Here is a 27,420-nt window from a genome sequence, read left to right as displayed (position 1 = left end):
TGAAGGACTACAAGGGCAACGCTCACAAGTGTTTGATGGCAAAGACTGCCATGGGAGATGGGGAAGACCAAAGCTCCCATGATAAGGTTAAGGTAACCCCACGGTTAAACTCTTTCAGTCTAGTTTCTACCCCTTCTGATGAGTATCTTGATGCGGAAGATCATTATGAGGATAATGATTTAGATCATCCCATGTTTGCTAAAATGAACAAATTTATGTGCTCTCTCAAAGGAAAGAAGCTCACTATGTTTCGCATACTTATGGAAATGGTGAGTAAGCACACCAATACCATCAAGGAACTCGAAACCCTCATCGCTGAGGAGAAGGAGAGAAATGAACTCCTTGAGCAGAAAGTCCTTTATGAGGAAGCACAAAATGATGCATTATGTTCAAAAGTAGGTGAAAACCTTGATAAACATGCTAATGATCTTGCCTCCTTGAAAAAGGCTGAAAATGTGTGCAGAGAATTACTAAATGATAAAGATCGACTTGTGAACTCTCATGCTTCTCTTTCTAAGGACTGTGAGCGTCTATCCTTGTCCCTCAAAGACAAGGAAGAGAAACTCACTGTTCTTACAAAGAGCTTTGAGGCACTTAAGGTCACTTATCTTGACACTCTAGCTAAGGCCTACTCCTCACCTATTATCAATGTTGATACCTGCACTACTAACCCTAGTAGTGAACTGACATCTATCCTTGAGGAAAACTGTTCGTTAAGGGCACAACTAGACAGAGGTCTCATGACATGTGCACAAGGACAAAAGACTCTCAATGAGATCTTAAGTCAACACAATGGGGTGCCGCCAAGGAAGGGCTTGGGTTCAATCCAAGCACTGCCAAGAAAAGTGCATCTCCTCTGAAGTGTACCACTCCTCTTAAGGAAATATTTGTACCAGAGGGACACACGGAGAAAGGTAAGGTTGTGAGTGGATCGGCCACTAGGGGTCCGTCTACTCACAACAAGACAACCGAATTCATGCCTCCATCCTATGTACTATGCAAATCAAAGGAAGGAGAAGTCTATGCTAAATTTGTTGGTCCCCGTAATGCATTTCGATTTTATGCCATTTGGGTCCCTAAGACTCTTGTAACTAATGTGAAAGGCCCCATGACAAAATGGGTACCTCAAACCAAGTCTTAATTCGTTACAGGCTGTTTTCTCCGGTGGAGCAAAATGGGTGATCGACAGTGGATGCACCAATCATATGACCGGAGATAGTAACTTGCTCTATGACTTCATGCAAGCCATTCGACCATACATGAGCATTGTATTTGGTAGAGGGTCGAAAGGGCAGGTAATTGGGTTGGGCAAGGTGGCAATCACTAATGACATGTCTATTGCAAATGTCATGCTTGTCCAATCTCTTCAATATCATTTACTTTCAGTTCGTCAATTGGCTTCCGTCGGTTATGACACACTATTTGGACTAACGGACGTGAAAGTCTTTAAGAGAGACACTCTTGAAGTGGCTTTTGTTGGAGAGTTGGATGGCAACCTTTACACGGTTGATTTCTCGAAAGAGAGCACTTTCCATACAACTTGTCTAATGGCCAAGGCCGACATGGGATGGTTGTGGCATCGCCGGCTCGCCCATGTTGGCATGAAAAATCTTCAAAATATCTTAAACGGTAATCACATTCTTGGACTAACAAATGTATCTTTTAAGAAAGATCGTGTGTGCAGTGCATGCATAGCTGGGAAGCAACATCAATCAAGACATCCACCCAAGAACGTTGTATCCACGTCGAGGCCGTTAGAGCTCCTTCATGTTGATCTATTTGGGCCTCCTTCATGGGCAAGTCTTGGAGGGAAAAAGTATGGCCTAGTCATTGTTGATGATTACTCAAGATATACATGGGTGTTCTTTCTCAAGTCCAAGGACGAGACGAAGGTCACTTTCATTGACTTTGCCAAACAAGCCGAGCGGAAGTTTGACAAGGACATCAACGCAGTAAGAAGTGATAATGGCTCTGAGTTCAAGAACTACACCCTAGAAGAATTTCTTAGTGATGAGGGGATTGAACATCAGTACTCCGCACCTTACACCCCCCAACAAAATGGTGTGGCAGAGAGGAAGAACCGGACACTTGTGGAAATGGCAAGGTCCATGTTAGATGAATACAAGTCACCACATAGCTTTTGGGCTGAGGCCTTCAACACAGCATGTCATGCATCAAACCGGCTCTTCCTCCGATCAATATTGGAGAAAACTCCATATGAGCTCCTAACTGGGAACGAGCCCAATGTTAAGTACTTTCGTGTGTTTGGATGCAAATGCTTCATCCTCAACAAACGGGAACGGTTAGGGAAATTTCAATCCAAAACAACTGAAGGGATTTTTGTTGGCTATGGGTCAAACTCTCACGCCTATAGAGTCTACAACAAATCCACTGGATGTGTTATAGAAACATGTGATGTGACGTTTGATGAATTTAACCGCTCCCATGGGGAGCAAGTTGATCTAAATGTTGCAGGTGAAGAAGACTCCCCACAAGATATCTTAAACATGGGTGTAGGTGCACTTCTGCCTATGGAACAAAGACCCCATGATGATGATGAAGATGATGAGAACATCTCGCATCCTCAAGACAGTTCACTACCCGTACCTCCACAAGATATTAGCACACCCATCATGCCAGTTGTTGAGGATCAAGTGGGAGATGACACTCAAGAACAAGTTGATCTTCAAGAGGTAGACCAAAGTATGGACATGCTTGATGATGAACCTCAACAGGTGCAACGTGAAGAGGAATATATTCCTCCGCACATAAATGATCCATATGTTGAGGACATTGATGATGGAAACGAAGTTGAACCTCGTGAAACCTTGACCTCCATCATGCCGCGTGTGGCCAGTCGTGTTGATATTGATCAAATCCTCACCGGCGTATCGGAAGGTAGAGTGACTCGTAAACAATTAACAAACTTGTGTGCTCACTTTTCGTTTGTCTCTAGTACCGTGCCACACAGGGTTCAGGATGCGTTATGTGACAATGACTGGCTACTTGCTATGCAAGAGGAGCTAAACAGTTTCACACGCAACGAAGTATGGTCATTGGTAGACCGACCAACTGAGGAACATAATGTTATTGGAACTAAATGGATTTTCAAGAACAAGGAAGACGAGAACGGGACTGTTCTACGCAACAAGGCAAGGTTAGTAGCACAGGGGTACTCCCAAGTTGAAGGTTTGGACTTTGGTGAAACTTTCGCCCCTGTTGCTCGTCTTGAGTGCATTCGCATTTTATTGGCCTATGCTGCTTTCAATGGTTTTACCTTGCATCAAATGGATGTGAAAAGTGCTTTTCTTAACGGTCCTCTACAAGAAGAGGTATATGTATCACAACCACCTGGGTTTGTTGCCCTCATCACAAAGACCATGTATATAAACTTCACAAGGCACTTTATGGTCTTAAACAAGCACCCCGTGCTTGGTACGATCATCTTAAGAAGTTCCTACTCGATGATGGCTTTGTGGTGGGGGTGATCGATCCCACTCTTTTTACTAAGAGGGAAATGGTGATTTGATCTTATGCCAAATCTATGTAGATGACATCATTTTTGGTTCTCCTAACATCCATTTGTGCAAGAAGTTTGCAGCCTCCATGACCAAGACCTTTGAGATGTCACTCAACACGGACTTGAAGTTCTTTCTTGGTTTTCAAATACAACAATTTCAAGAAGGGATTTTCTTGTTTCAAACTAAGTATCTCAAGGACATTCTTGAGAAATTTGATATGACAAATGCTAAACCAATGAAGACACCCATGGCCACCGATGTAGTTCTAAATGAAGACTCAAACGGTATTCCTTTTGACCCATCTACTTATCGCTCCATGATTGGTTCGCTGCTTTACCTTTGCGCATCTAGACCGGACATCATGTTAAGTGTAGGAATATGTGCTAGATTTCAAGCTTCCCCTATGGAAAGCCATCACACGGCGGTTAAGCACATTCTTAGATACCTTGTTCACACCCCAAAGTTAGGCTTATGGTACCCTAAGGATGCAAAGTTTGATCTTATTGGGTATTCTGATGCGGATTGGGCCGGTGATAAAGTGGGACGGAAATCCACTTCCGGTGCATGTCAGTTTCTTGGACGCTCGTTGGTAAGTTGGTCCTCGAAGAAGCAGAACTGTGTTTCTCTCTCCACGGCCGAGGCCGAATATATTGCAGCCGCAAGCTGTGCTACTCAATTGCTATGGATGAGGCAAACACTGAAGGATTATGGTATCATGTATCGACACATTCCTCTTCTCTGTGATAATGAAAGTGCCGTAAAGATCTCCGTAAACCCCATTGATCACCCTCGCACAAAACATATTGATATTAGGTATCATTTCTTGAGAGACCATGTGCAAAAGGGTGACATTGATATTACCCATGTGGGTACCGACATGCGGTTAGCCGACATTTTCACCAAGCCAGTTAGCGTAGCTAGGTTCTGTCAACTTAGGCGTGAACTTGGTATCTTGGAGCTTGACAATATATCTTGAAATCTTGCACACATACATACACTCACATTATGGTTGTGTCTTGATGTGCGCATATATTTAGGGGGAGTGCATAGTAATTCTATGTGTTTTTAAGCTTACAACGTACGCACAGATCATTTCATGCATGTAATGCTTCTAGGAAAACAGTGCTCATAGTTTGTCTTATATATATATATATATACCATGCAAGTCATCATCATCAAAACACTCCTCTCCTCTATCTCTCGGACGTCCGGCTCATCCCTGACGTCCGGCGCCAGAACATCCTCCGGACGTCCGACACCTCTCGGACGTCCGACGCCTCGGGGCCCCTATATAAAGCTGGGCGCGGGGCTGGGCCTTTTGCCCTAATCCCCAGCGCCCCATTTTCCCCCAGCCGCCGCCGCCAGCCCTGGGAGCTGCTCGAGGAGCTCCTCCCCAGTGCCGCCACCCACGAGATCGAGCCGATCTCCTCCGCGGATCCCCTACTTCTCCGTCCGTACTCTTCACGGGATCCATCTCAGGTTGCTCCTCCGTCTTTTCTCGTGTTGGATTTGATTTTCCCCATGTCTCTCCTTGTTCGTTCCTCATTTGGGGATTCTTCATCCGCGTAGGGCTCCATGGGCAAGACCAAGCACACCGCTCGGAAGACCGTGGCCGGCTCATCCTCTCGCATCCCTATGAACACGGGGTCGGAATCGGATGAGCCACACCGTCCCTTCAAACGGGTTGCCCGGCGTTCTCCGCCCCGGCGGTCGCCGTCTCCATCACCGTCTGATGATGCTGACCCCGACTTCGAGGAGGAGCTTGCCGCCGAGGAACTTCCTCAGCCCGTCGCTCGAAGGTCCAAGCTCGGGTCTCGCAGGGCATCCTACATGCCACAACCGCCTCCTGCCCAGCCTGAAGGTGACCCTCTCCCTCCCTTGGGGCAGCTTCCTATCTTACTTTCCGCCGCGACGTAACTCAATACGTGGTCGGCAGTGATTCTACGGATTCACGTTTTCGCACAAACGTCCAGGCGGACGTCTTTTCCACAGTCATAGTTCCTAAGGGCTTATCTAATCATCTTTACATTGATATTGAGCATATTCGCAAGCACCCGGCGAAATATCCGGGTGCCATTGAGCTTATTGAGTCTTCGGGGCTTGCCGCCCCGTTTGCTTTTCATTGCGACTATAATGCTGCTGCCATCCACCAATTCTATGCCACATGTCATTTTGGCTCCGAGAACATTGTCACCTGGATGACCTCTGACGTTCGCTTCAAAGCCACTTATGCTACTTTTGTTGCCGCTCTGGGTTTTCCCCATTCCGGTCATAAAATACATAAGGATGATCCTAACCATGCGCCTAAGAATATTGACGTGTGTGGACACCTCCTCAAACCACTACGTGAGCTTGATGAGGATGAGCACCAGAAGGAACTTAACCAGGTATCCATCTGGCGCTCACCTTACTTCATTATCTTTCAGTGTGTCATCCGCACCATCTATCCCAAGATGGGTGATAAGGGTTCTTGTAGTGGCTATTGTATCGACATCATGTACCACTTGTTCGAGAACCCCAAGACCAAAATCAATGTGCCCCATTTCCTATGGCATGAGATTCGGCTTGCTAGCTTTCAGTTCAAGCGATCCTTTCCTCATGCTCCTTTCATCCAGGCACTTATTAATCACGTTGCTGATTTCTCTGTGGCTACCACTCACATCCATCGCAAGTGGTCCATTCCCGCTCACATGGCGAATGATTTTTCTCCCAAGAACGCCCCTTCTTCCTCTACTACCACTCGCCGCACTGCTGCACGGGCCGCCACCCCTTCATCTAGCTCCGCGTCTCTCGGTCGCATTGCCAAATTCCTTGGCAAAGCTCACTCTGCGTTGATGAAGGTTGTCTCCTTTCAGTGTGGTCAAACCCATGATGTGGTTTCCCGCTTAGTTTCCTCTCAGAATGCCCTCAAGGCTCGTTTGAGAGCCTCGGGCGATCTTACTGTGAGTGATGATGAGGCCCCTCCTGCTGCTCCTTCCATTGATTTTGGCTTCCCTTCTGGTCCTGAGTGGTCTGAGTTCTTTGACGAGGTTGGGGGCAGTGGTTTGGCTGATGATGCTGATGATGATGGTGATGATCTCTGAGTTTGGTTGGTGTTATTGATGGCTCCCTTTTTGGTACTTGGTGCCAAAGGGGGAGTAATGTATCGTAGTTAATATTTTATTCTCGTCATTTTCAGTCTTTGGAGATTTAAGGTAATGGATAAAACTCATGTATGGCTACTTATGAATGGTTGTGATTTGCTATGATATCATCATAGACTATTATATCTTTCTCATTTACTTCTATGATGATCTATTATCCTTCCATGTTGATCCATTTGGAGCTTCGATTTCTGTATCATACATATCCTAAGGGGGAGCTCCGTACTAAATATCTCCTAGACTATAATGTATGGTTAATATTTTTGAGACCTATGTATATGTTGTCATCAACTACCAAAAAGGGGGAGATTGAAAGTGCATGCTATGCCCCTAATTGTCTTTTGGTGTTAATGACAACACATACATAGGAAACTAATCCTATTTGTTGAGTGTATCTCAGGACGGCAAATACTTTAGTAGATTAAGATTTATGTGCCAAAGGTTGCCTGAAAAGATTGGTGATTCATATTTCGAGAAGACTCGGGATTAAGAAGAGATGCTGTAGAATAGTCTTTTGAGTTTACTGATATTGAGTATAGGGATCCCGCACTATTAAGAGGGGATCACAGGCTTTGCGATAAACTTGCTCATACCACATCTCTACAAACATATCAAACACCACATACTGTCCACTGTCTACAATTCAACATATGTCCAATTACCTCGGACATCCGGCTCCCTCCGGACGTCCGAGGGCCGGACATCCGGCTCCCTCCGGAAATCCGCAGCCACACACCAGTAGTTTGTAAGGCTTATATCTCGGAAATCCGGCTCCCTCCGGACGAACGAGGGCCGGACGTCCGACCAAGCTCCGGAAATCCGGAGGTCAACACCAGTAGTTTGTGTGCACTATATCTCGGAAATCCGGCTACCTCCGGACGTCCGAGCGCCGGACGTCCGACACCCATCGGAAATCCGGAAGCCACCACCAGTAGAAATTGTGTTGTATAACACGGACTTCCGGGCCACTCCCGACGTCCGTATGATGATGAATTCAAACATGTTCAGGCACATCTACAGGCCTCGGACGACCGACCCCTGTCGGACGTCCGGCCGATGATAAACTAAGAAGAGTTACAGTCATGCCTACAGGTCTCGGACGTCCGACGTCTGTCGGACATCCGGCCCCTCGCGAACGCCCGGACGTCCGGCAAGTGTCGGACGTCCGGACCCTGTGTGACTTATTGCACCTCCAACGGCTGGATTTCACTCCACACTATAAATACTCTTCTCCCACCTCGTGAAAGGTTGTTCAACACAGCTAAGACACACCCAAGAACACCTTTCCTCTCACTCACTCTTGTCTACAAGAAATCCTAGACCCCAAGAGCATTTGTGAGTCCTTTAGAGTGTTGTTCCAATCAAAAGATAGATCATCTCCCTCTCCTCCTTCCCACCAAAGTGATTTGTGATTTGAGCAAGTTTTGAGCAATCCCCGTGATCTTGTTACTCTTGGAGGTTGGAGACTCCTAGGCGGTAGGAGTCTTCGGAGAGGAATCAAACCATTGTGATATCCCCCGGAAAGTTTGTGAAGGTTTGGAAGCCACCTCAAGGCTTACCACTAGTGGTTGAGAAACGCCTTCGTGGAGTTATCTCAAAGGGAGAATAGGGTGAGCCTTCATGGCGTTGGTGTGCCTTCGTGGTAACATCCGCCCCTCTAACGGTGACGTAGCTTCCCTCCAAGGAAGTGAACATCGGGATACATCCTTGTCTCTCTCGGAGTTTCGGTTATTCCTAACCCTAACTCTCTACTTGTGTTAATCCTTATTACATACTTGTATTTGCTTATTGTTTACCGCTTGCCTTGCTTCACTCCTAATAGCTTACTCTTTGTCATAGCAATTATTAGGCTTACACTTATATTCCACACTTTAGCCTAAAATTGCTAAGTAATTGTTAAAATTTGGATTTGTACCTATTCACCCCCCCCCCCTCTAGGTCCATTTCGATCCTTTTCACACACCACCATCATACTTAAAAGTGCAGTAGCAGTTCAACACTATCGTACTTAAAAGGTTTACACTATAAAGATTAAAGCTCCATCAGGTTCTTAAGATCTTCACTCCTGCTTCTTCACCTTCTCCATCATCCTGATGCGCTTAGAGCGGCGAAGCCCCAGGCCAGGCTGTGGGATGTACTCCTCTACCAGAATTGGCATGGCCCTGTCGCCCAGCTGTGGGATCACCATTGCGAGGCCATCGTCGCTGCTACTTTTGTTGTAGCCAGAGTCGCTGCTACTTTTGCTATAGCCAGAGTCGTTGCTGCCGTAGACATAGCACCTGCCACGCTGCTCCTGCTCCCATTGCCTTGCCAAATGCAAAAAAGTTTTTTTTAAAATGGGTGTGCGACATATCCTAATGGATAGGAAGAAGAGACAGAGCGTAGTGGCATCGTCGTCGTCCTGGTAGCGTCTCCGACACATAGTCGTGTCGAACACCTTCACGGCGAACGTGGCGTTGTCGTCGTACCTGAAGACAAGGAAGTAACCGTGCCACAGGTCGTAGGCACGGACGAACTGCTTCCACCCACGATCTAGGTACATGCTTCCATCGGTGTCGAACGCCGCCTCCACGTCCCACAGCTTGCGAAGCCCATTGCCGGCCTGCCTCAGCTTCATGTTCTGTGGCCGATGACCGTCCAACATCTTCACAAAATTATCCGACAGCACCTGCCTGCTGGAGGATTTCTCAAGTATAATCATGAAGAACTCCATCTCTGAAAAGCAGCAGAAGAGACCAATTACTGCCCTTTACAACATTGTCAGTACTCGCTGCTCCTGCTCCCATTGCCTTGCCAAATGCAAAAATGTTTTTTAAATGGGTGTGAGACATAGCCAACTGGAGAGTAAGAAGAGACAGAGCATACTGGCATCGTCGGCGTCCTGGTAGCGCCTCCGACACATAGTCATGTCGAACACCTTCACGGCGAACCTGGTGTTGCCGTCGTACCTGAAGACAAGGAAGTACCCATGCTGCAGGTCGTAGGCACGGACGAACTGCTTCCAGCCACGATCTAGGTACGTGCTTCCATCGGTGTCGAACACCACCTCCACGTCCCACAGCTTGCAAAGCCCGTTGTCGGCCTGCCTCAGCTTCATGTTCTGTGGTCGATGGCCGTCCAGCATCTTCACAAAATTGTCCGGCAGCACCTGCCTGCTGGAGGATTTCTCAAGTATAATCGTGAAGAACTCCATCTCTGAAAAGCAGCTGAAGAGACCAATTACTACCCTTTACAACATTGTCATACAACATTTACAGCAACATGATCATCAGTATTAGGTAGGACCTAATTAAATACCCTCTTTAAGGTAAAATAGCATAAAACAATATAGACCCTGACTCGAGGTCGGAGGGGGGTCGGTGACGGGGACGACGACTTGGATGATGGAGGGGGCTCCTAGATTTCTGCATAGTGCTCTCCAATTTAAGCATTCAAAGTAGGAGTACTTTTTTAATTTGAGCATTCAATAAGCAAAACCAAATCGTAAAATAAAGTAGTATTCATATTAGCATGCATTGAATTATAAGCAAAACTACATCATCTCTTGTCATACATATAGCATCACTAATATAGCTAGAACCGTAGCGCCCGACGGGTATCGTCGCGGGCGGTGGACACCCAAAGAGAAGGAACCATCACAGGATCATAGCTCCACTGAGATCCCTGAAGAACCTGCCAGGTATTGTCGAACCTGCCCTCCAACGCAACCATGTAGCGACGGACGTGCTTGTCCTCCTCGCTGACACGGTGACGTACCACCTCCGCGGTGTCCGGAAGCCTAAGCACCGTCACTGGTCCACGCGACCGCCACCAAACAAGGATCGGGTCAACAACGGGCCGGCTCCTCACCAACCTACGCCCCTCGAAAGGTAGCACCTCCCAATACCAGCCGGGCGAAGCCCAGTCCCGGACATGGCCCCTTTGATCAAGCAGGTGTCCTCCGCCGAGTCGACGACGAGGATGCGGGATAGGCATCGTAAAATGAACTAAAAAATAAACTAGTTCTACTAATTTTCTTGCTAAAAATAAACTACTTCTATATATAGTAAAATAAACTAGTTCAACGCAAGCATGCTTTCAGCGCTTATTCTCTTCGGCATAGCATATAAAAGTAGTCTAAAACAATAGAAGGACAATAATGATTTGATTGCTCTATAATTTTCTTTCCGTGTACTAATTAAGAACAAGGAAAGCACCATATGAGAATATAAATTATTTCCCAATAAAGAACATGTTTTGTGCCCATTGACAATTTTGGATTTAGTCAAATTATTACAAAATTAAAAATATTTCATCTTTGTTCGTATTTAGCCATGAACTTGCTTACACACTCTCATATTTTTATGGTGTTCTGCCAAAATGTCTCATGAACTGTTTTACAACGTCATTATACCTAAATGTTCTAAATTTATAGCATAGTCCCCCCTTTAAATCTAAAAAAGTGTGCATAGTTTACATTTAATAGTCGAACTTATATTTTTAGAAGCGTTGGATACACCTCATAATAGTTGGTCAATATGCAATGGCTTTTTTTTTGAATATATATCCAGTTTGATTGCATTGTCATCACAAGTACTTCACCTTCTAGTAGTGACATTGTATCATATTATTTTGAAACAAGGAGCCAGCTAATTATTGACGTGTCTAAAAGAAATGCATAGAACACAAAAATGAGTATATAGTACTAGTAAAATATCAAGTATCATGCCTGGCAGGTACTATCCTTTCCTAGAACACAAAAATGCATTTTTTTCAAGGAGCAACGTCCATATGTAGACTGCTCCCAGGATAAAATTTCTTGAAGTGAGCAAGTACTACTAGAACCAATAATAGCTACACACATATAATCCTAAGAACACAAGTCAGATTCGCCCCGGGCCCCCGAAATCATAGGACCGGCCCTGCCGGCGAGGGGAGAGGATGGGGGCGCCTGACCGCGGCGTGGGGAGAGGAGGGCGCCTGCCGACGAGAGGAAGCCGGAGCTAGAGGAGGAGAGGGAGGAGTGGCGCGGCGGATCTCACCATGGGAAGCAGAGGAGGGTCGGGTTGCTCGTAGGCGGGCAGATGGAGGAGGCGCACGCGGCCGGCATAGGTGGCGACGACGACGAGGACGGCTTCGGGGGCGGCAGTGACTCTGGCAGCAACTCCGGCAGCCTGGCAGCGTCAGGGGCAGCGGCGGCGTCGGCGTCGGGATCGAATGGAGAGGGGGGAGAGATCAGAATTTCTAAATTGCCGCTTATATAGCCCCACCTTTAGTCCCGGTTGGTGGCACCAACCGGGACCAAAGGTCTCTTTTCAACAGCCCAACGGGCGGGAAGCAGAGTCATTGGTACCGGTTGGTAGCACAAACCGGGACTAAAGGTCTCTTTTCAGCAGCCCGAAGGGCAGGAAGCAGAGGTCTTTGGTCCCGGTTGGTTGCACCAACCGGTACCAATGCCCCCCTTTAGTCCCGGTTGGTGCCACCAACCGGGACCAAAGGCCTTGCATGGTGCGATGCTATGTTTAGTCCCACCTCGGTAGCCGAGAGGGGCTTGGAGTGGTTTATAAGCCCTGCCGAATCAACCACTTCGAGCTCCTCTCTATTGCAGGCTTACGGGCCTAAAATCACTCTCTGTGCTTGTGGGCCTATTGGGCCTACTACGGGCGTGCATCCTGGCCCTAGTAATGGGTTTCTAGTCATATGCAGGTCGTGGTGGCCTTGTAGGTGGCACTTTTTTATTTTTTTTCCTGTTTTTTGCTTTCTTTTTTGTTTCTAATTACTTATTTATTTTCTTTTACGATAATTATTTTTGCTATTAAAGTTTGTAACAAAATTCTAATTACTTATTTATTTTCTTTTATGATAATTCTTTTTGCTTTTAATGTTTTGAACAAAATTCTAATTACTTATTTATTTTCTTTTATGATAATTCTTTTTTCTATTAAAGTTTGTAATAAAATTCTATATAATTTTAGTTTCAATAATACTAGAGGTTTATAAAAGATTTTTAGTTGATTCCTTTATTTTAATTTTTTCGAAGTATCAGGATTTCATACGAAACCTGTCTGTTACAACATGCATTTCAAATTAACTACAAAAAGGTTGAAAGTTGGCATGGTATCATCATAATAGTTGTGGAGAAAGTCTTCACTTTTTCTTCGCTTGTGTCCTTTCCTTATTGCGCCGTAACCATGGATAATCTTCATCATTTATCAGGATGCTTGGGTCAGCCTTGACTTTGAAGGGAGGAATTTCATGAAACTTTTCATAATCTTCGGACATGTCTGTCTTGCCCTCCACTCCCACGATGTCCCTTTTTCCTGAAAGAACTATGTGGCGCTTTGGCTCATCGTATGATGTATCCGCTTCCTTATTTTTTCTTTTTCTCGGTTTGCTAGACATGTCCTTCACATAGATAACATGTGCCACATCATTGGCTAGGACGAACGGTTCGTCAGTGTACCCAAGATTGTTCAGATCCACTGTTGTCATTCCGTACTGTGGGTCTACCTATACCCCGCCTCCTGAGAGATTGACCCATTTTCACTTAAACAAAGGGACCTTAAAATCTACTCCGTAGTCAAGTTCCCATATGTCCACTATGTAACCATAATATGTGTCCTTTCCCCTCTCGGTGGCTGCATCAAAACGGACACCGCTGTTTTGGTTGGTGCTCTTTTGATCTTGGGCGATCGTGTAAAATGTATTCCCATTTATCTCGTATCCTTTCCAAATCGTAACAGTCGAAGATGGTCCCCTGGACAACGAGTACAACTCATCACAAAAAGTGTTTTCATCTCTGAGACGTGTTTCCAACCAACTGCTGAAAGTCCTGATGTGTTCACATATAATCCAGTCGTCGCACTGCTCCGGGTGTTTGGAGCGCAGACTGTTCTTGTGTTCATCGACATAAGGGGTCACCAAGGTAGAGTTCTGTAGAACTGTGCAGTGTGCTTGAGACCAAGAATATCCATCCCTGCAAATTATTGTCTCCCCTCCAAGCGTGCCTTTTCCAGTCAGTCTCCCCTCATACCACGATTTAGGGAGACCTATCTTCTTAAGGTCAGGAATGAAGTCAACACAAAACCCAATGACATCCTCTGTTTGATGGCCCATGGAGATGCTTCCTTCTGGCCTAGCGCGGTTACGGACATATTTCTTTAGGACTCCCATGAACCTCTCAAAGGGGTACATATTGTGTAGAAATACGGGGCCTAGAATGACAATCTCGTCAACTAGATGAACTAGGACGTGCGTCATGATATTGAAGAAGGATGGTGGGAACACCAGCTCGAAACTGACAAGACATTGCACCACATCACTCCTTAGCCTTGGTATGATTTCTGGATCGATCACCTTCTGAGAGATTGCATTGAGGAATGCACATAGCTTCACAATGGCTAATCAGACGTTTTCCGGTAGAAGCCCCCTCAATGCAACCGGAAGCAGTTGCGTCATAATCACGTGGCAATCATGAGACTTTAGTTCTAAAACTTTTTCTCTGCCATATTTATTATTCCCTTTATATTCGACGAGAAGCCAGTCGGGACCTTCATACTAAGCAGGCATTCAAAGAAGATTTCCTTCTCTTCTTTGGTAAGAGTGTAGCTGGCAGGACCTTCATACTGCTTTGGAGGCATGCCGTCTTTTTCGTGCAAACATTGCAGGTCCTCCCGTGCCTCAGCTGTATCTTTTGTCTTCCCATACATGCCCAAGAAGCCTAGCAGGTTGACGCAAAGGTTCTTCGTCACGTGCATCACGTCTATCGAAGAGCGGACCTCTAGGTCTTTCCAGTAGGGTAGGTCCCAAAATATAGATTTCTTCTTCCACATGGGTGCGTGTCCCCCAGCGTCACTCGGAACAGCTAGTCCGCCGGGACCCTTTCCAAACATTACGTGTAAATCATTGACCATAGCAAGTACGTGATCACCGGTACGCATGGCGGGCTTCTTCCGGTGATCTGCCTCGCCTTTGAAATGATTGCCTTTCTTTCGACATTGATGGTTGGTCGGAAGAAATCGACGATGGCCCAGGTACACATTCTTCCTGCAGCTTCTCAGGTATATATTTTCGGTGTCAGCTAAACAGTGCGTGCATGCATGGTATCCCTTGTTTGTCTGTCCTGAAAGGTTACTGAGAGCGGGCCAATCGTTGGTGGTTACAAACAGCAACACGTGCAGGTTAAATTCCTCATGTTTGTGCTCATCCCACGCACGTACACCGTTTCCATTCCACAGCTGTAAAAGTTCTTCAACTAATGGCCTTAGGTACACATCAATGTCGTTGCCGGGTTGCTTAGGGCCTTGGATGAGAACTGGCATCATAATGAACTTCCGCTTCATGCACATCCAAGGAGGAAGGTTATACATACATAGAGTCACGGGCCAGGTGCTGTGATTGCTGCTCTGCTCCCCGAAAGGATTAATGCCATCCACGCTTAAACCAAACCATACGTTCCTTGGGTCACGTACAAACTCAGCCCAATACCCTCTCTCGATTTTTCTCCACTGCGACCCGTCAGCGGGTGCTCTCAACTTCCCGTCTTTCTTACGGTCCTCACTGTGCCATCGCATCAACTTGGCATGCTCTTTGTTTCCGAACAGTCGTTTCAACCGTGGTCATCTTCCTTCGGTGCTCTCTTCCTGCGGGGCTCGCCATCAACATCACCTTCGCAGGAGCATACCACATCACCTTCGCAGGAACTCTCTTCCTGCGGGGCTCACCGTCAACATCACCAGGGTCATCTCGTCTGATCTTATACCGCAATGCACCGCATACCGGGCATGCGTTCAAATCCTCGTACGCACCGCGGTAGAGGATGCAGTCATTAGGGAATGCATGTATCTTTTGCACCTCCAATCCTAGAGGGCATGCGACCTTCTTTGTTGCGTACGTACTGTCGGGCAATTCATTATCCTTTGGAAGCTTCTTCTTCAATATTTTCAGTAGCTTCTCAAATCCTTTGTCAGGCACAGCATTCTCTGCCTTCCACTGCAGCAATTTCAGTACGGTACCCACTTTGTGTTGCCATCTTCACAATTGGGGTACAACTTTTTTTTTGTGATCCTCTAACATGCGATCGAACTTCAGCTTCTCCTTTTTACTTTCGCATTGCGTCCTTGCATCGACAATGACCCGGCGGAGATCATCATCGGGCACATCGTCTGGTTTCTCTTGATCTTTAGCAACTTCCCCCGTTGCAGCATCATCGGGCACATCGTCTGGTTCCTCTTGATCTTCAGCAGCTCCCCCCGTTGTAGCATCACCGTATTTAGGGGGCACATAGTTGTCATCGTCCTCTTCTTCTTCGCCGTCTTCCATCATAACCCTATTTCTCCGTGCCTCGTCCAAACATTATAGTGTGGCATGAAACCCTTGTAAAGCAGGTGGGTGTGAAGGATTTTCCGGTCAGAGTAAGACTTCGTATTCCCACATTTACTGCATGGACAACACATAAAACCATTCTGCTTGTTTGCCTCAGCCACTTCGAGAAAAATATGCACGCCCTTAATGTACTCGGAGGTGTGTCTGTCACCATACATCCATTGCCGGTTCATCTGCGTGCATTACATATAATTATGTGTGTCAAAATTAAGAAAATCAGACAAATGTCTATCTAAAGTAAGAAAATCAGACAAGTATCATAAAGAAGATAAGAACAAGAGGCTCACCACGATGGTGTCGGCGACAAGATCGGCGCGGGCGATCAACGGCGGTGAAAACGGGACGGGGCGTGACGGACCCCTAAATCTAGACAAATCTCGAAAAAATTGGAGCTCCTAGGTCGAGCTTCGAGAGGAGAAAGCTTAACTAGTGTGGCTCGGGCATTTCACCGAACACCTCATGTGCATAGGAGGTGAACACCTCATGTGCATAGGAGGTGAACTAGAAACCTCGCTGGATTGAAAAAACAGAGCACTGTGGAGTGCTCTGCCGCGGCGGTGGGTATATATAGGCAAGTTATTTGTCCCGGTTCGTGGCATGAACCGGGACAGAACCGGGACTAAAGCCACCCCTTCTGTCCCGGTTCATGCCACGAACCGGACCAATGGTTGTGGGCCAGCAGCGAGGACCATTGGTAACGGTTCGTGGCTCGAACCGGGACAAATGGTTCTACACGAACCGGGACCAATGCCCACGAGGCCCCGGCCGGCCCCCTGGGCTCACAAACCGGGTCTAATACCCCCCCCCCATTGGTCCCGGTTCTCAAGAACCGGGACTAATGGGCTAGTCAGGGCCGAACGATAGCCCTGTTTTCTACTAGTGCTTAGCAATTGTTGTCGGTTTCCCACGCCCCTTGCCAAACAGGCACTTTTTCCTTTGCATCTCTTGTAACACTATAAATACATGAAGTATCAATAAAGATGACACAGAGTTCACTTTTACATCACTGGTGTTTTCTACCGATCTCTACTTCAAACAGTTGGGACATAAAGTTCCCTATCACAGGTCATGCATTGGATTCATCAAACACAGGTTGGGAGTCAAGAATATATTTCGATATCTCCAATGCATCAAACATTTTGTCCTAATCTTTCACTTCTAGAGAAATTTGGACACCAATATCATTGGATACATCAATCATATCCCCACTATGTCAGATCGTAGACAACGTTTGTGTTCCTGCTAGGTGTGATAGCCATATCATGAGAGTCTTCAAAACATATCTCGTGGCTACATCCACCAACCATTATCTCAATGATAATGTTGCTTGTATTGCCCGAATGCAAACATGTTACATAATAAGCAATATCATCATATTGCATATCTTGCAAGTCAAATCATGTGATGGATTTGCTCACCAAGTCTCTACGAACTTTGACATTCCAGAAATATGTTCATGGAATTGGTATGTGACGGCTTCGAAATTTACAAGAATCAGGGGGTATCTTCCTGAATTGTTCCTGTTCGAAGCATCATATTATACTCGTTTTTTCTTCATGAGTTTACTTTACAGGTTCTCATAAAGGTTATTAACGAGGTAATATCAACACAAGACCATATGTCATACTTTTATGTTTTCCCCATCGGGGATTTTAGAAAAGTATCACGACAGATTTATTGACCTCTGAACTCTATAGTTTTCTCATATTGAGTTAAAAGAGACAATAACCAGTATGTGTTGCATCATTTTCTCCTTATTTTTTTCACCGGATTTGAATGAGTTTTAGCAACATATCCTACACTACTCCTCATATTCTTCCCACAAGGATTTTGGAGGAAACTCTTTCAAGATGATAAGGGGGGAGTGTTAGGATTCAACTAATCCTATTATTAATCCATGCTTAAGGGAACGGAGTGTGACGGTTTCAAACTTGGTAACCACTAGCGGATGTCCCACACGCTGCGAACAGACACCTCTCAGGAGGCGTCCCTTGTACATGTATATAAATGAGATCAGCAAAGATTGATACAGAATCATTTGTTTTGTCTCGGTTGCTTTCAACACACATAACCATTTGATCCCTTGAAATTTGACTTTTCAAAAAATGCAAAAAAATGGAAATTGAAAAAAGTATACCCATTCGAAAAAAATCATCAATTTGGAAAAAAGTTCAGTAGTTTTTTAAAAAAGTTCATCGGTTGTGTTTTTTTCACAAATTTGTAAAAACTTAATCAATTTGAAAAAAATCACAAAAATTTGGGTGTAGATGCGTGGATCTGAACACGGCTACGCAGCGAGGGCATGAGCCATGTTTGCATGCCACCATCTAAAGGGAGGGAGTAGCAAGGATGTGGGAGGAGGATAAAGAAGATGGGGCGGTGGAAAGAACGAGAAGGGGGAGCACGTGGTCATCATCACTGCAATAGTCGTCCGCACGGTTGCTGATCCAGTCACATAGGCAAAACCGCCATATAAACCACTTGAGGCCTGTTTGGATCAGCGTTTCCTCTTGAAATACCTCCGTAAAAGATACATGCCTCGATCGGTTGTTTCATTTCCAGCTGAAAATTGCTCACTGGCCTGTAAGTTACACGTGTAAAAAAAATACCTTCGTATTATTTTACACCCAATACAAGCGCACCCTTGGGGAGGGCGTGATTTGGCCGGCATTCGGAACATTGGGGATTAGGTAATCAATTATAGAGTTTTGGGGGTGATACAGTCAGATCCAGGATACTTCAGGGGGTAATATACACTTCTTTGGTTTATAGGAATTCAAAGTCTTTTAAGCAGAAGGTGAAACCCTGAATGGCAACTCAACTAGAGACTAGATCCAGAGCTCCTGCCCCCTGCAACTCAAGACAGTTACTCAGCCTTTGTGCTCCGAGTCCAAGACATCTCTCATGGCATCATAAGCTTTCCTGCACATTTCAAGAAGAACCATCAGAGCTGGAAACGCCCCATGGCGTAACATATTTAAGTGGCCGATGCACAAATACAAAGAAAGAAAAAGCCATGCATATGTCTTGATAAAAAAAGGAAAAAAAATAAAGCAATCTCAGTGTAAAAACGAGTGTGTACCTACGGCATAGCTAATGCATGACTAACAATGAGATGTGCTGAAACATGGAACTCAGTTCTAGTTCATACTTCCTCCGTCTGGAAATACTTGCAGAGAAATTGATGTATCTACATGTATTTTAGTTTTAAATATATCTATTTTTATTATTTTTGCGACAAGTAACTTTGAACGAAGAAAGTATGTAGTTAACCACCAATATGAAAAGGGCATTCTTAAAGTGACGGGCAGATGGGATACCGCAATGCATCCTCAATCTCAGTGTTTGCTGGGTCCAACTTTAGTCCTTCCAAGAAACGTTGGCAAGCACCCTTGTAATCCTGATGATAAAACACAAGTTAATGGTAAAAAAAAATGTGCAGACAAACTGACAAGGATGAAACAACATCCAACAGCATCTTCTATCTAACCTTCAGCAACATCAGAGCTGCACCCTGCCGATAACAGGCCTTTGGCCAGTCAGGCCGCATTTTTCTGCATTCGTTAGCATCTATCAAAGCTTTATCTCCCTCGCCCATAAGAAGCAAGCAAACACTCCTGTTCGAGTAAACGGTTGCATCCTCTGGATCAAGTATCATTGCCTACAACCAGCAGGGCAAATCAACAGTGTGACCATAAAATAAATAATAAATTGTTTACTTGGGCACTCGACAGTGAAATAGGAAATCCAGCACATGGCTGAGAGGATACTCGAAATAGTATAGATAATTACTTGAGCCAGCATTTAACTAAACCAAGAATGAGCAAGCCTGGAAAACAAAGCCAATGAACCCAACCAATAATTATTAAATACTCCCTCTGTAATGAAATAAGAGTGTTTAGATTACCAAGGTAGCCTCTGTAATGAAATAAGAGTGTTTACATTGCTAAGGTAGTGATCTAAACGCTCGTATATTTCTTTACGGAGAGAGTACTAAGAATGATGAGGTAATACTACGTGTGAATTAAAAAGTAGCAGTGTGTAAATTGTTTGTCAACGTGTCTTCGTACAAGTGAATATCATGATACTTTTAATCACCTCATTCATTATCCAACATGTCTTAAACAGAAACAGAAGGCAGTAACACCTAAACAACAGTACTGTCATGCTAGTATATGACAAAAGAGTGGTAAATAAAATACTGATTTTTTTTCCTTAATTAAAATGCACAATCATCAGATCAACACACTAATAATCTACCATCTTCATGTTCATGACTTGTTGGAAGCAGAGCAGTGTCTTATTTATCAGCTCCCTCTGTCATAGGCTACAGATCTGTTGCCATGTGACTTGTAATCATTGATTTAAGCCACCCGCTCGGCGTGAAAATTTGGTATTTGCATATAAGTTTTTCCAAAAGATATTTTAGACCAATGTATTTGCATTAAATAGTAATGTAAAACCAGGCCATAATAATCTGTGAAATTAAGAAACCTTGGCTGCTTCAGGGAGAGCTGGGAAAAAAAGCGGTACACAATCTATTACTCCCTCCGTCCCAAAATAAGTGTCTCAAGTATAGTACAATTTTGTATTAAATCTAGTACAAACTTGAGATAGTTATTTTGGGACAGAAGAAGTATAATATATGGACTAAATGAAATGCTGGAAAGGAATCACACACAAATCCATTATAATTATAAGACATGGACTAAACGAAATGTTGGAAAGGAACAAAGTAAGAAGTATATGATGCTTTAATATACCACACTGTAGGATCCTGCTGCAGCAAGATAATCCTTCTCCTTGAAAGAGTGGTTCGCAAGTTTCTTGAACCCTGCTGCTCTAATTTTCTTTTTGAACACAGGCTCGTCCTGAATCATTGAGATGTTGAAAGTTAATTCAGGTGTGCAAAAAAAAAGAAGATAAGTTCAAAAAATACCTTGAATTTTGATGTAAAGATTTGGAAAATATGGATCTCACTACATAAAGATCATTTGCTTACACATCTATGATGGCATACTTTCGAGTTACTTCCAGTATTACAAATACTTTATTGTCTAAATTATTAACTAATTCCCGCAAATTGTTGATATCATGCTTTGCTAACTACAAATATCAACATGATACATTAATCTATGTACATACAACCTAACCAGTTCCACCAGCCTTGCCCACAATGAGAAAGTAACATTTCCCTCATTAATAACCGGCAAGATGGTACTGATTTCTTCCTTTTGAACGTCCCACATGCATTGTAGTATACTATTTACCATCTTCAATCTTGTACATAACTTTGAGAGAATCTCCATCTACCCTTCTTGCGCACAATCAGGGACTATAGATTGGAGTGGTAATATTCATTTAAGTCAACTAATGCGAACATGTCTTGCATTTGATCTTCCAAAAATACTTACAAAGGCAACTGCGCAAATATTTTTACATTGCAAGTTTCACAACTATGATTATTGGCTAGAGTCCCTTGCCCAAAACACCACCTTTGTCAGGCTAGATGGTTGAGCCGCTACATATTATTCCCAAATTACAGTGGGGAGGTTGAGCCCCCAGTGAGTTCTAGACCTGCTTTACCAAGGGCTGTGCTACAACATTCACAGCACAAGGAGCAAATGGAACTTGACGCCAAGGAGCCGATGTGACTTCCCAGGGAATTTATGTCCCGATTTGTGACTTCCAGAGAATTTATGCCCCGGTTTGGGTCATGTGCTTCAGTTAGACTTCTTAATTAATACCTAAGACTTTTTCAGTGTGTACTGACTGTCACCATTTTCTAATTTGGCCGTGTTTTGGGTTGTACTGAACTTTGTAGTAAAATTTAGGTTGTATGTGTCATTGATGCAGAGGCCAGGTGTAATGAAAACTTCCATTTTCTAACCAAAGAAATGCATTATTCGCGTGGGAAAGTTGTGTTGTAATCCAACAGGCCCGGGCTTTCATCCAAAGCATGTCCAGTTGCGCCATACCAGTATCAAAGCCACGTTGGGAATCTAGTTTTTCTATTTTTTAGCAGAAAATATTTGAATACGCCATGGATGTATCGGCGCTTTACCCATAATCCGATACGGTACCTGGATCTTGACCATTGTCAGCAACTACAGGTTCCGAAAGATTGTGCATTTTGTTCTCCGTAGAGTTCCTAATGTGTGTGCAAGGGTTGCAACTTGTTAGGGTCAATATGCACGCATATAGAGTTCTAAAAAACAATGCGCATGCACTATATTGCAGTGCTTAGTACAACTCTACAAGAATGATTCATTAAAAAAAAACTCGACAAGCATGGACTCTCAAAGAGGTAAAATCTTACAGCATCTGGAACAACACGGTTGGCAGCAACGTCCTCCATAATGCAATTGACGAAGTCAGTTGAAACAAGTTTTTCAGAATGGAGATTCTCTGCAGCATAGGTTAAAGCTCCCTTGGCATCAGCACCAGCCTATCATAAAAGAAGATGTTAAATGTCTGTCCTAAAGATGAACAGGATAGCATTTCACATTTCTACACTTTCAGGAATGAATAGCAAGCATAGGGGCCACCATTTCAGAACGAATTTTCAGCTAGTTCATGTGGTTGAGTTCGCTGTCATCATGCTTGTGGTAACCAAAATGACGAAAAGCTCGAAAGAAAAATAGTTAAGAAAGTGTCTACTGCAAGTGGGACAAATTGCAGCGTCAACTGCAGTCAATGTTCACAAAACAAAAGCCGGCATAGTAAGTCGAACTTCTCAACTTCAGCGAGAAAAATATGTCATTGCAAAGCAAACAGAATCATCAAAATTGAAGGACTTGAGAAGGCAAAGATGGAGGTACCATACCCTAATAAGGAGAAGCATACAGTTCCTTGAGTCAGCATCTACAGCCGCAATGAGAGGTGTCTTACCATCTACCATTTTGTTGCGCTGGTGAGAAACAATTAAGATATCAGCTCATACAGTCAAATGATAATAAAGGGGTAAAGGTAAAATGGATAAAAGGAGATAGAATCACAGAAATCAAGCAGCTTTCAAGTCATCACAAAATACCCACGAAAATTGTTAACTTATTATCTAGCGTATTTCGTAGCTTACAAGCATTTTGTAGAACCTTGAAATTTTAAATGGCACTGAAAAGTAAGCATTAGCACAAGTTAAAGATTATATTGTAGCAAATTTGCAAAAAGGAAATTGCATCAAGAAGTAATTTTGAATGTATCGGCATCAACATTCAAGAGACCAGAAGTGACAAGTTGTGCTGTGTATATATCATGTATTCCATGAAAAACGTAAGTTGCATGCAATGACAGCGGTTATTAAGGCCAGGAACTATGTAGATCCTAGATTTGATAGTATATTTCAGTGAATTTAAATAGAAGTGGATGAAGTACTTTGACACTTGTTACAATGGCACGATCTGAACAAGGAAAGACGAAAAATGTAACCAAGATATGAAGAGTTAACTGTCCAAGAGTTAAGATGGCAAAATCTAAAAAATGTGCAAGATTTGGTGATTCACAGTGCATGGTTGTGTGCTTGAGGATGAGACGCTGAATTGCCAAGAACTGGTGGATTCAATTCTCCATAAGGCTAGCCTTTGGAAGAAGGCAGGGGTCAAGTCACTGTGACGCCTACTGCTGCACGTGGGATCTTCTGATGTTCCTGCCGTTTGATCCTCTGTACGCATTGTTGTTTGCTTCTTCTGCACGTTTTTGTTAGCTAGGCCTTAGGATTTTTTTCTTAATTTTCGCTTGGTTTGCTTTGTCCCTTCAGTCTTTCCTTGTGCTTTGTGTCATCTTGACGTTTTCTCTCTGACGCAAAATGAAACGCATTTTGACACGTGTTTGAGAAAAAAGAGTTAGTTAGCTGTGCTGAAGAAGTTAGCTAACAGTACTTGCATTTGAGCTCCAAGTCATCCGTGATTTAAAATGCAAAAGACAAGAAAGTAGAATCAAGCAACCAGACAAAACAGTAAATTAATACAGCATGAGGAAGACAGCTAATGAGTTTACTTTATCAGAACACAAGGAATTAAAATTTACCATGCACGTTCAGGTGTCCAGTGAGAAACTTAAGTCAGAAACATATGCACTTATAAACTTACATCTGCATTGTGGTCTAATAAAATCTTCAAAATGTCAGCATGCCCTTCAGTAGCAGCGCAATGAAGTGGCGTGCCACAAGAAGCTACTGGGTCAACATAGGCTCCTTTAGCAAGCAATAGTTTAACAGCTTCACAATCTCCTGAAGAAAGATGCATGAACTTGCTGGATAAGAGGAGAGGTAACATTCTCATTCTCATTCTGACAGAAAATGAATCCATGGATTTTTGACAGCAGAGGATAGGTATTTCTTGGGATAATATCCTTCTTTTGAAAAGTCTTATGCACCTCGCTCCGCCTTGGCCATGTGCAATAAATAACGACTTAGGTCATGTTTGGAACCACCCAGATTATATAATTTGGTTTTTATAATCTATTGTATTTCCAAACAGGACAGTTTATATTGTAGATTTTATAAATTAGATGACCAGATTATTATAATCTCATAATCTGCTCTACCCCAGTTAAAATGAGATTATGGATTTCAAATGACGTGTTATCCTTGTAAACTTCAAGAGAATTACGCAGTGTCACCGCCACTTTCCTATTTTTTCTTGTAAACAAAGGGCAAGCATGTCATTATACAATTTAAAAGCTGGTTTACAGTTTATATAATCTGGCCTCCAAACATACCCACTTGGATTATTTTTATAAACCAGATTATATAATCTATGTTCATAATCCAGATTATCATAATCTATTATGGTTCCAAACAGGGCCTTAATTGGACAGGAAGGGATTACAGCCAATATAACTTATTACCATATGAAACAAAGAAAAATATATGCTAGTACAGTACTAAACCACACCATAATACAACGTTGAAATTCACAAGACAAGAAGAAAAAATGCAGTGCACAAATGCACAAAACAGAGGCATGTGTTTGTAGAGGTAGACCTGATACAGTTGCCTGATGTAAAGGGGAGATCCCATCGTTGTTGACTTTGTTAGGATTGGCACCATGATCAAGAAGATATTTGGCGATACCCACATCCTTAGAAAGTATCGCAAAAAACAGACATGTTCTACCTGCCAAGCAGACAGTGATGTAGTTCTTATTGATGCAAACCACTTCTGGATTTAGCAAGGAAAAAATATAATTTTGTCCCAATGCGTAACTTTTCATCTCCACAAAAAGACATGGAAGGTGTAAATAAGAAATCCTGAAAATATAATAATAATACACACACACACACACATACATATATAGGATATTACCTGAGGCATCATAACTGAGCATGGTCCACTTCCACATGAAGCTAGGTATATGATTAACTTTTTTTCTCAAACACACAGGGCACAGACATATCTTACCATTGAAGAGATGAAATCTAACTGGGTGGCAAATTAATACGCAGAGCAACATAGATGTCATATTATCATTACTTCATGACTGAGCACAATAGCTATTTCCTTCAGACTACCAGGCCTAACCTTAGCACACCCGCAAACATCAGACACAACAAAATCATGATTTTGGATCTACAGATCAAGCAACTCATATAAACAATGATTATATTTGGATGCGCATGAAAACCAAAACAGGGGTTCACTTCCTGCATGAACCCAATGCAAATGTAAACTAGCACCTGGTGAGATTTGGCAAATCCATAATTTCCTACACCGCCATAATTAATGAGCAAGCATAAACAAAATGTTATCACAAAATCCTAAAGAGGGACCTCCTGACCTCCCTTGTCGACGCCATTCACATCAACATGCAGTTCCTCGACCAGGTACCTGCACACCTCCAGCCTGCCTCTGATAGCGGCGACGTGCAGTGCCCCGAGACCCTGCAGCAACCCGGCATCCTCCACCCTCAGCGCCTCCACCGTCTCCTTGAGGCGGCCCCTGCCCATGTCCAGAATCACCACCAGCCCTGCAGCGGATTGGACGCAAAAATAATCAGCACTGAATATCCAACCAAAGATCGGAAACGAGGAAACCGAGAGCCACAGCCGCGTACTCTTGAAGAGGGAGAGATTTCCGTCGGAAGCAGATTGGAATATCATGTTCAGCATCGGCCCGCCGACTGCGGCACGAGAAGTAGCGTTAGCGCTTGGGGCTGGGGGTTAGCGTTGGGGTCGGGGTCAGGGACAAGACGTGGATGAGGGGCTCACCGGTGAAGGGAGAAGGCGAGCCCGGCGGCGCCATGGCGTCGATGGAGAGGAGATGGTAGGGTTTTGGGTGGGGAGAGGAGAGGGAGAAGGCAGCGAGATGAAGGCGATCCGCGCGAACGGAGAAGGCGTGCGGTGCGGAGATGAAAATGGGCGACCACGGTTGTCAACCACGACGCCACCCCGCCTGTTCGACTACCAGCATTGAATTGTACTCCCCACAACTCCCCTATCTCTTACTAGTATTCAACCTGCAGTCCGTTTTTAAGTTAAAAAAAATCGTTTTTTGCTTTTTTTTAGAAAATTCCCTGATGTTGCAGATAATCAACCCGCAGTCCGGATTTAAGACAGAAAACAAATCATATTTTTGCATTTTTCCGAAAATCCCCTCATGTTTCAGGTAATCAACCCGCCCTCTGTATTCTAATAAAAAAAGCCCTAACTTTTCAGTTAATCAATCCACATTTTATCTAAAACAAAATTATCCATATCTTTTAAACAGTAACTCCGATTTTAACATGTTATATATGAAATTTGATTAAAAAATGTGTAGAATCTAAATAGGATGTTATTTTTAGCAGTTGAATACTTCTTAAATATTATTTTTGGTGCAAACTTAATCTGTAGTACACGGTCCCTTTTTCTTCTCTCTTTCTGGCGACGATACGAATTGCAATAAACATTCATTAAATTAAAACCAAATTGAGAGAAAAAAAACATCGTTAACAACACATGCACATCTTTGGAAAACCTCGTGGGGAGAAACAAGATATTTCTCATCTTATTCCGAGTGACTGTATATTCAAACGTGTTTTCATTGTGTGAGCACTAAAGCCATCATCGGCAACACAAATGTGATGCCATGTGAAAATATATTGCGTTCAGAGCGTGTGTTACTTTCTCTTCCGTTGCAACGCACGGGCTCTTTTGCTAGTAATAATAAAGCGCGGAGCGCTTCTGCCGTCCGTCATTGCAATTTTACAAAAAAAAAACTTCTGTTTTGTTGAAATCAACCCGCAGTCCCTTCCTAAGTGGATCTGAGAAAACGCTTCATTGTTTCAAAAAGCCCCCTACATTTGTAAGAATTTCAATCACGATCATTTGTCTCATCTTATCCACACGCTCCATCACCAGCACCGGTGAGGTGACGGGCGGGCGCGGTGGCATCGTGGGGCGGCCTTCCGGCGAGG

The 27,420-nt window shown here is 43.9% G+C and overlaps 1 pseudogene; it reads right to left on the bottom strand.

The window, feature by feature from the left end:
• Positions 1-18,553: 18,553 nt before the first annotated feature.
• On the bottom strand, positions 18,554-26,375 carry LOC123415203 (annotated as a pseudogene).
• Positions 26,376-27,420: the final 1,045 nt, after the last annotated feature.

The sequence above is a fragment of the Hordeum vulgare genome, chromosome 1H, assembly GCF_904849725.1.
Source record: "Hordeum vulgare subsp. vulgare chromosome 1H, MorexV3_pseudomolecules_assembly, whole genome shotgun sequence".
Classification (NCBI taxonomy): domain Eukaryota; kingdom Viridiplantae; phylum Streptophyta; class Magnoliopsida; order Poales; family Poaceae; genus Hordeum; species Hordeum vulgare.
The sequence above is the reverse complement of the archived record's forward strand: the minus strand, read 5'-3'. Positions and strand labels throughout refer to the sequence as shown.